The following is a 10,436-nucleotide window of genomic DNA, read 5'->3' as shown; positions in this document are numbered from 1 at the left end:
TGCAGAATCACATCGGTTATACACTCACATTTTTACATAATGGCATATTAGTGACTGTTGTTGCATCAATAATTTAGTCCCAGTAATAATATTTCGTAGTAAGAACATCTGGCAGTTTATTATATATTCTCTTATTAATGGACACTAGGACTGTTTCCCTTTGGGAGCCTTATGCATAAAGCTTCTGTGAACATTCTTGTTCAAGTGTTGTTGTGAACTATGTTTTTATTTCCCTTTGGTCAATTCCAAGGATTGACCTATGGGTCACAGGACTGGTATATGTTTAGTTTATGATAAACTTTTTGACCACTTTCTAAACTGCATAATTTTATATTCTCACAAACGTTTAGTGCTGCCAATCTTTTTAAATTTTAGCCCTTTTGGTGGAGGTATAATAGTGTCTTACTGTGGTTTCAATTTTCATTCCCCTGATGACTATTGGTGTTGAGTACTCTTCATTTGCTTATTGGATATTCATATGTCCTATTTTATAAGGTATGTAATACTGTTTTCCCCATTTTAAAATTAGGTTGTTAATTTTACTATTGGATTCAAGTTTAGTTTTGGTGATTTGTTCAATTACATTGGACACCAGCTGTTTGCCAGATATATATTTTGTAAATAATTTCTTAGTCTGTATTTGCTTACTCATTTTCATGTCTTTTGATAAGCAGACCTTTTTAGTTTGACGTTCAATCAATCATTTACAATTTTGTAGTTACTGCTTCCGGTGAGCTAATAAACTCTCATCTGTCACTAAGACATTTTCTTACAGTCTCCTCAGCTTTATTGTTTTCACTTTTACATTTTAGTCTATTTCTGTAATGGTTTGGATCTAAGGTGTCCTCCAAATGCTCACATGTGAGACAACGCAGAAAGGTTCAGAGGAGAAATGATTGGGATGTGAGAGTCTTAACCCAATCAGTGAATTCAACCCCTGATATGGATTAACTGAGTGGTAACTGAAGTGGTGGGGTGTGGCTGGAGGAGATGGGGATTAGGGCATGGCTTTGGGGTATATATTTTGTATCTGGCAGGTGGAGTCTCTCTCTGCTTCCTGATCATCATGTGAGTCCTGTCCCTCTGCCACACTCTTCCACGATGATGCTCAACCTCATCTCAAGCCCCAAGGTATGGTGCCAGGCTTCTATGGACTGAGACCTCTGAAACCGTTAGACCTCAAATAAGCCTTTCCTCCTCTACAGTTGTTCTGGTCAGATCTTTAGTCACAGCAGTGATAAGGATGACTGAAACAATTTCTCACCTCTTTTCTCCCATATATTACTAGACCTGTTAGTTCTATACTAGAACTTTCCTCCACATTGTTTTAGTCCTGGATCTAAACATGAGCATGCTCTCTACTAGTTCTTTCGCCAGCATTTCCCTAGTCATCTCTTGGTTGGATGAGGCTCATTGACTCGTAGTTTCTACAACATAGGCACAATATTCCCTGATAGCTTGCTTTTCTGCTTTTCTTATTCCCAATACTTTTTTCTTTTCTTTTGGTCCTGAGGATTGAATTTAGGGGTGTTTTACCACGGAGCTACGTCCCTGCCCCTTTTCATTATTTATTTTGATGCAGGGCCTCACAAAGTTGCTGAGGCTAGCTTTAATCTTGTGACCCTCCTGCCTCAGCCTCCTGAGTTGCTGGGATTACATGTGTGTACCACCACACCCAGAAGTCTTATCCCCAATACTTGTGAGACAGGATTGATAAAATACTCTTTCTGGTGCTTTCTCGATTTAATGTAGTCATTATTAGTTATCTTCCATTATTTGTTTCTTTTCCAAAGATATTGCCATTACAGAAGCACTGGGAGAGGAATTCATACATTCCAGACTATTTTCCAAAGACATGTATTTCACCCTAGCATCATCTTCAGGTTCATGTAAAGGGCTGACTTGTGAATGAATTTCTTTGGTACTTAAGGGTCAATTGACACTTCTCAATAAAATTGGGTAAAAATAGGTTGGTGAGTTTTGAATTTGTGTGTATCTGCAAAAGCACATAGTATATACTATATATAATATAAGACATTATGTAAATTTATGCAATATTAAAAAAAATAATAATAATACCTCTATTCACTATTTTTATAGTGATGGGATTATATTTAATAAGAGAGGATTTTCCAAAAAATAAGGCTAGAATTTTAAAGCTAAAAATATTAGAAATAAATTGTTGATATCCCAAAGTTTAGAAAACTAAGTTTCTTATATAATTTTGGGACTTGAATCTGAGTTAAATTCTGATTACTGACTCTTAGAAACCTTTGAGAAATTACAAGTTGGTTAGCAAAGCTGAATTCATCAGTTATGAATTTTGTTGCCAATTAAATCTTTCTATATTTGATCCTTTCTTACAAAGCAAATCTATGATCTCAAAATAGATTAAAGATTTATACAAACAAATCTCTCAGAAATAGGCAAGCACAAATACTAGCAACTGATCTGAATGGGCTAAAGTGAGATAGTCCCCATGGAATTTAACATGCTCTTCTATGTAATATGAACATCACAATATGAATTCCAAACATACATCACCCTACTGTAAAACTAAAATTATATAATAGAGCAGGAGGAAGAGAAAATAAAAATGCAACTTATAATATTGAACTCTTAAATATTAAGGAAGAAAAACATGTAGGGTTTTTGTTGTTGTTGTTGTCACTGGGGATTGAACCCAGGAGGATTGTTATCTCTGAGCTACATCCCCAGCCTTTTTATTTTGAAAAAGAACCTCACTATGTTGTACAAGCTGGCCTCAAACTTGGCCTGTCTCAGCCTTCTGAGTAGCTGAGATTAAAGGCATGCATCACCACACTTGGCTAAAATGCAACTACTTTTGCATAAAAGATTGACTTCCTGTAATTTCACATGGGCAATGATGACTAAAGGACAGGATCAAGGAACTTTTGCACCTTTCACATGAGGACAGTCATGAGGTCCTCATGAAGACAGGCAATCTCTGTTAATTAGAATGGCAGATAACTAAATGGGATTTTAAATTTAAAAATGCGAATTTGTATATTGATTGTTTCTTCAGAATCACACATATTTCCAAACTATAAAAAGTTCAGTTGTCTATGAAATAGAAAGTATAAGCATTCTATTACTCCTGCTACTGCCCACATTACTGATTTCATGCCACAGAGAAATCATGAATATTAATAACTAGTGTTTCAGACATTGCATAAATATAACATGTAAATGACATGTCATAAATTCAGAAATTATGTACTTTATAAGTATGCCCATGTTGGAAGAATAGGAATCTGTATTTTTATCTTCTTTCATTCAGCATCATATCTTGGACATGCTTCTATTTTAGTTCTTATAGATTAACCTTCTCCTTTTACATGGATTTACAGTATATAGTGTACTATTGTAGGAACATTAAGAATCTTCTGCTGATGGATGGATTGTCAAGTTATTCCTAGTTTTTTGATATTATGTACCATAATATAATAACATTCTTACACATATATTTATCTATGAGAATTTAATATGTGTATTTGAAGAAACAAAATTTTGAGATCAAAAGGAATGAACATTTTCAATTTTGATATATAATGTCAAATTGTATTTATGGGTTGTTATATACCTCAGGGCTTTTTTTTTTTTCTGGCTTGGAATATGACCAATAACAAAAGGTATTGAAGCCACACTTAAAACAATGTCTATTATTAAGTCATTATTTTTTTAATGAAAGAAATAACAGGACTGAGGTGAAAGTTCATTATTGATTGACTGCTGTACAACACACAGAGGTAAGGAAAATCCCTCACTTTCTTTTAAAATGGGGATAAAAGTGGGATCATAGGGTTGTTTTGATGACTAAATGAGATCATAGCTTTAAATGTTGTAGACTAGTGCCTCGCATAGAGTAAATGCTCAGTAAAGTACTACTGATATTTCTATAAAGAGAACTTGTTCTCATATAAGAGCCTGCTTAGCTTCTATGATCATTTTTCATTGAGTATGATACCACTGGAAACTAGACTTCAAAATATTATATTTAAATATAATACTGAGTGCAGTGGCGCAAGCCTGTAATCCCAGCAGCTCAGGGGGCTGAGGCAGGGGGGTTGTAAGTTCAAGGCCAGCCTGGGCAAATTACGGATACCCTGTCTCAAAATAAGAATGAAAGGACTGGAGGAATAGTTTGGGGATAGAGTGTCCCTGGGTTTAATCCCCAGCACCTATAAACAAATATGTAAATAGTAAAAAGAAATAAATTAACAAAAACTTAGGAAGCAATTAGTGGGAACAAGAGAAGACTGTGGAGTTTTTTAGAAGTCTGTGGAGTTTTATGCTACACGGTCCGGGCAGCGAGGGGTTATTAATCAGAGAAAGAAATCGGGGCCAGGAGCATCTGCCATAAGCTGAGGGTCAGTGCCTAAAAGGTGAGAGTTACCAGCACAAGCTCAGTTGTCAGGAAGTGAAGGCAGGCCAAGAGTCAACAAGCAGGTGGCTCACAGGTCACAGGACACCCACACGTCAGGAGCCTGGCTCCATCACCACAGAAAACTCCACTCCAGAGAGGCTCAGGCCAATACTCTGTATGAAGGTTTGAAACTCAGGGTAGCCAGCCAGGGCCTGAGGGACCCAAGCACATCCCTATGCCAAGGAGACTTGGCTGATAGATGTTTCTGGGCGTTCACAGGCTCGTGTGGGTCAGAAGCCAGCTACAGAAGAGCTTGTCTGGGTCCCCTAGGTAGAAGTACGTGAACAGACAGCAGAAAGGTCAGAGGTAGGAAGAAATAACGTAGAGCCATCTGCTGATGGCTGCAGCACTCTGTGACATGGCCCTCCCCTGGCCAAGCATTAGCAAAGGTCCAAGTGCTTCATTGAGCGAGCTCCACATCTGTGGTTATCGCTTGAAAAGTGAAATGTTGTTGTATTCTTTTCTTTAGGTTTCAAAAATATGAAATATGGTATCTGAATTTCCTGACAGCTTTGCTAAGACTTAAGCAATGATGGCACTAGAATCACCATCGCATGCTCTGGCTGTGCCTTATCCTCACCTCTGCTGCTTCTTGGAAAAGACTGGAGATGACATTGGAGGGAGACATTGCTGTATCTGCGGTGAGGTCGATGGGGACAGGAACACAGGAACTGCCTTAGAAACATTGCTCTTATATTTGGAACCATTCCCTAAAAACAGTGCCCGAGGCTGCACCCTAAAATATTTTATTGAGGAATGCACTCCCAGGAAGCAGTTGGAGGCAAATGAGAAAGGGGAGCGTATATTTAAAAAGCAGGCTGTGAAGCTGCCCTGTCTCCCTTCCTGAGGCCTAAGGGAGAAGATTTGTCCTCTGGCTTGCATATCCAATGTATTAACCCTTGCTCAATGGGGTGTTTCTGCCCCACACTTCTAGGTTGTCCTACCTGGCCCCTGTATCACTGGTACATGCAAGACAGCAGCTGGGGGCTTCTGCTGCATGAGCCACACTTCACAGGGAAAACTAGGGAGCAGGTATGAGTCAGTGTCATGGTGCATATCCTTGCTGCAATTTGCGACCTTGAAAGCCCCTCTAGGAGGTATCCAATGGCTCATGTAGCACATTTAGCTCAAATACACAACATCTCATGACACAATAGCAAGAGAGCAGTCCGGGTCAGATACTGGCTGGTGTCATGAGGGATTGATCACAGGATTGCCCGACACCATAGCAGTAAGATAGTGCAAGTAATTGCTTAGGACCTTCTCCATCAGAATGCAAAGCACATGTTTGGATCTGGGGTGAATCATCAGTTGAGCCCAGAACTATGATGTTTATATGTTTGTGTTTATACAATAGCTAACATCATGGAGGATTTACTGTGCACAGCATTTTATATATAATGACATGTATAAATCTTATTTAATATATTTTGTTTTATATTACATTATTTCCATTTAGTTATCTAGGATGAGGGTTTCCTGATGTCTTCCAGTGTTCTTTGGAAGAATTTTTCAAGCTGGGCACGGTGGCACACACCTGTAACCCCAACAACCCCAGAGGCTAAGGCAGGAGGATCTCAAGTTAGAGGACAGCTTCTGCAATTTAGCAAGACTCTCAAGAACTTAGCAAGACCCTGTCTCAAAATAAAAATTAAAAGGACTTAGGATATATCTCAATGATAAAGTGCTCCTGAGTTTAATTCCCATAACAACAAAACAAAGCATTTTTTACTGCCAGCATAATCCAGAATATGTATGCATAATAATGTTTCACTTCCCCATGTTAATAGACACATTGGCTGTTTGCAATTGTTTGTTCTCATAACTCATTCAATGTATGTTAGTCAGATAAGTCAGATTTGGCTCACTATGTTGTTAAAACAAACAACCCCCAGTTCTCAGTGGTTTAAAATAACAAGAGATTTATTTTTCACTTACGTATGGGGTTAGCAATAGACCTCTGCACATCATAGTCACATTGAAACCAAGTCTAGCAGAACAGCTGCCATCTCGAATGTCATTGGTCACTGTGCCAGGGAAAAGATAGCTCTAAAGAGAGTCACATTGGCAATTAAATACATCCTGAAAGTGACACATGCCACTTCAGAACTCACTGGACAGATCTAGTTGCAAAGCCCCACCCAACCACAAGGGGGCCAGGAAGGGAAAGAACCAGATATGGCATTACAAACATCCTTGCACATAAGTTTCTTGTTCTGCTGTGTTTTTTCCTTAAAAGTTTGTATAGGAAATTGTCATAATAGAGAGTGTAAACATTTTTATGTTACTGATACATTGGATGCCCTGCAGTTTTATATTTCTGTTCTCAGACCCATATTACCCTTTTGTACTCTCCTATGTATACAGTTTGTCAGCCCCTCAACTTTGGAGTTCCCAGCCTCCAGAACAGTAAGAAATAAATTTCTATTCTTTATAAACTACCAAGTCTCATCTATTCTGTTACATCAGCAGAAAACGAACTAAGGCAGGAAGACGAATCTCTTTTTTAAAATATCTGATCTCTGTTCGCCAGAATTCTCAAAGTCCTTCCTCCCCTTCAGTGATTCAGAGAGCATATCAGGGAATAGACTCTCTCCCTCCCACTGTCCCTCTCCCTCCCTTCCTTCCCTCCCTTATTCCCTAGTTCTTTAAAAAAAAAAAAATCCAATTTAAATAAATGGTCCACTGCAGTAATAAAGTAAAAATATCGACTTTATTTTCACTTTAGAGAATTTACCTTAAAAATTACTAAACACTAGGAAATCCATTATAGCCTCATGCTTTGAAATCTTGCTTATGTCCACTATGTTAGGATCTTTCATTTGTCCGACCATGATATCAAGGACTATCAGAGAAATGTAAGAAATCCTGAAGGGTGTGAATACACCCTTGAAGAGTTAGGTGTGTATGAAGCATTGTTATCAACTGGACACCTGTTCAAGTTCCTCACACCCAAGCCTAGCTGGAATTCTAGCACATTCCACCTGCCCACCAAGAAGCTCTCTGCATAATGTTTTGAGCTACCTCCTTGAAGAAAACTCATCTGGAGGGTAGTCAGAGCTAGAATAAACTTGATAGAGTAAATTTCAGAGTGACAAGGAAGACATATTTCTGAGCACCATGAATTATCTGTAAAATAATTCAAAGTATAATTGACTTATCTTCATGGATTCATTTCTGGAAATAGGGATTGGAAAGACATAAAGATCTATAAAAATTCAAAGACTTGTTGTTCATTAGCAATTTTCTAAGCTAAGGGGTGCAATACATTCTGGAAGCATTTCTTGCTGCCTCCCCATGAGCCACTTTGCATTTTTAGAAGCTTGTGGACTTCCATGCATTAGTGGTTGTGCTGAGCAGGAGGAGGTCATGGTTCGCCTTGGAAGGTGCAGGGGCTTGGCAGAGGCAGTATTGCCCATCAGAATCGCAAGATTCAGAGTTGCCACGGTGTCCCACAACAGTCATGATGGGGCCATAGAGAAGCTCCTGTGGGGCCCAGAACATGCACATGTTCACCCCTTGTCCCGATACACACCCACGGAATTTGTGTCCTGCAGATGTGTCACTGGTGTTGAGCAGAAGCTGATTCTAATCACATGTGAGGCATCCTCATGGCTGAAGAGGAGGGGAGGGCAGAATGATAGGCTCTTAAGGCTTACAAGAGCCAGTAGGGCAAGTACTATATTATTATTATTATTTGATCCAGGAACCACTGTGACACTTTGCTTTATACGTAGTATGTGGAACCAAGAAAGACTCAGAGTTGACGAGGAGTGTAATAATTAAAATAATAATATTTTAAAATAATTAACTTTTAATGTCCTTTAGGTCATCTTCCATCTCAATGCAGAAATCCATTCTCTAGCATCCTTGTAAGACCCTCTTAGCCCAAATACAGAAATAAAGGGAAATTCTCATCCTTAAATATCTATTACACTAATTTATATGTCTATTTCTTTAGCAATTTTAATGCCTGTTAGAAAATATTCAAATCTGAACCATAAGTATATACTGTAGGTTATTATTAGCCACTAATGTAAAATGGGCCCACAAGAGAGAAACTGTGACTTGATACCCATTTATATTTAAATACTTACAAACATATTATACATATATGTATACATATATTATACATAATACATATGTTTATACACAAGCAAACAGGATCTTTTTTTAATTTTATTTTTTAGTTATAGTTGGCCACAATATTTTTATTTTATTTATTTATTTTTATGTGGTGCTGAGGATCGAACCTAGGGCCTGGCACATGCTAGGCGAGAGCTCTACCACTGAGCCACAACCCCAGCACCCCCTCTAATACCACCCCCCACAAACAGGATCTTTTTAAACTTATGCATAACGTAATTTAAAAGATTCACTAATAGGAACAGTATTAGTTAAGATATTGTGAGCTGTTATAATAGATAAACCTCTGAATCTCAGTAGTTTAATAACTTAAAAGTTCATTTCTCAATAACTGGAAGAGCAGAGTGAGTATTCACATTTGGTTTCCTTTCAAGCAGTGGGTCAGAGACCTGGCTTCCTTCCATTTGTGCCCTAACCTGGTCCACGTGGTCTGCAAGGTTGCTATTGCCATGCACTGAGCCAGGAGTCGGGGTGAAATGGAGACTCATGTGCCAGGAGGTTTTCATGGCTCAGGTCTGGACGGGGTGTGCAATGCTTCTGTCCACATTTCACACGACCACACTGAACTTCAAGGGAGCCTGGGAAATACAGACTCTTGTGTGGTCAGAAAGATGAACCCTCTGGTTCTGAGATGGCTAGCAGTCTTAGTTATAAATATCCTCCCTTTTTGGCCTTCATAAAAATCTCCTAAAACACACACACACACACACACACACACACACACACACACGTACATACTCAGGTAATGTCTAGCCTTCTGCCATTTTAACTAAAACTTTAAAAATTGTATACACATAATTAAGTGCTTGCAAATAATGGCAGGTATCAGGCCATGTCCAGATGCTTCCATCTACCTCGTCAGCAGAGGCCACTCAATGAAGGCCAGATTCAGATTTTGTGTATTCTGAAGGTCATATAATTTGGTGGGACCTGTTTAAGGAAAAGAATACAAATACAAAATTAGCTATTAAAGTAACTGTTTACTTAGAATGAACAAAAATTTATACATACACACACACACACACACACACGTGTGTGTGTATGTGTAATGCATGTGGCAAATACCACATGCATATAAAAACCCAGATATAATAATATCTTGAAATAATAATATTTTAAAATAATTAACTTTTAATAACCCTCTGCAATATTTCCCCCTTATCTTTTGTCTGTTATTCTTGACAGCACCTTTCCAGCATTTTCCCATAAACAATAGAAAGGAAATTCAGTCTTTCATCCAGGGTCGTTCATAAAAATATTTTTCCTTATTAGTGTTAGTTTAGAAAAACTTTATATTTATGACTTATAAGTAATATTATCAGGTCAATGTTATAAAATTATTTTTCCTTATTAATGATAGTTTAGAAAAACTTTAGATTTATGATTTATAAACATAAAGTAATGTTATAAGTAATGTTATCAGGTAAATGTGTAAAATTATTATCAAATTTGTAAAAACTTCTCTCAAGTTTCTTGTAGGAGTGCTAAGGTTTTATGGCATTGCAGATGTTTTGTACAGTGATTAATCTTTAATATTCTTTGAACTGATAGCACTATTTGCATTGCTATAACTCCTTAATATGCATGCATTGCCTCTCCCAAGGTCTCATAAAAGCCATGTGTAAGTGAGGGTCCCCGAAGCTTCAGCATCTTCAGTTTCATAGTAGCTGTTCCAGATCCTAAATGTACCAGATCCAGGCCTACAGTCAAGACCTGGAGAGACCCAGTTACCTGCCAAAAGATTATTCTAAACTTAACCCTTTTTCTGTCTGCCTAGTCTCTGGGTACTGCCTGCTCCTAGATCCCTTATCACTGTGTTTTCTCAACTGTGAGGCTCCAGAGC

The sequence above is a fragment of the Callospermophilus lateralis genome, chromosome 14 (assembly GCF_048772815.1).
Source record: "Callospermophilus lateralis isolate mCalLat2 chromosome 14, mCalLat2.hap1, whole genome shotgun sequence".
NCBI classification, from domain to species: Eukaryota; Metazoa; Chordata; class Mammalia; order Rodentia; family Sciuridae; genus Callospermophilus; species Callospermophilus lateralis.
The sequence above is the reverse complement of the archived record's forward strand: the minus strand, read 5'-3'. Positions refer to the sequence as shown.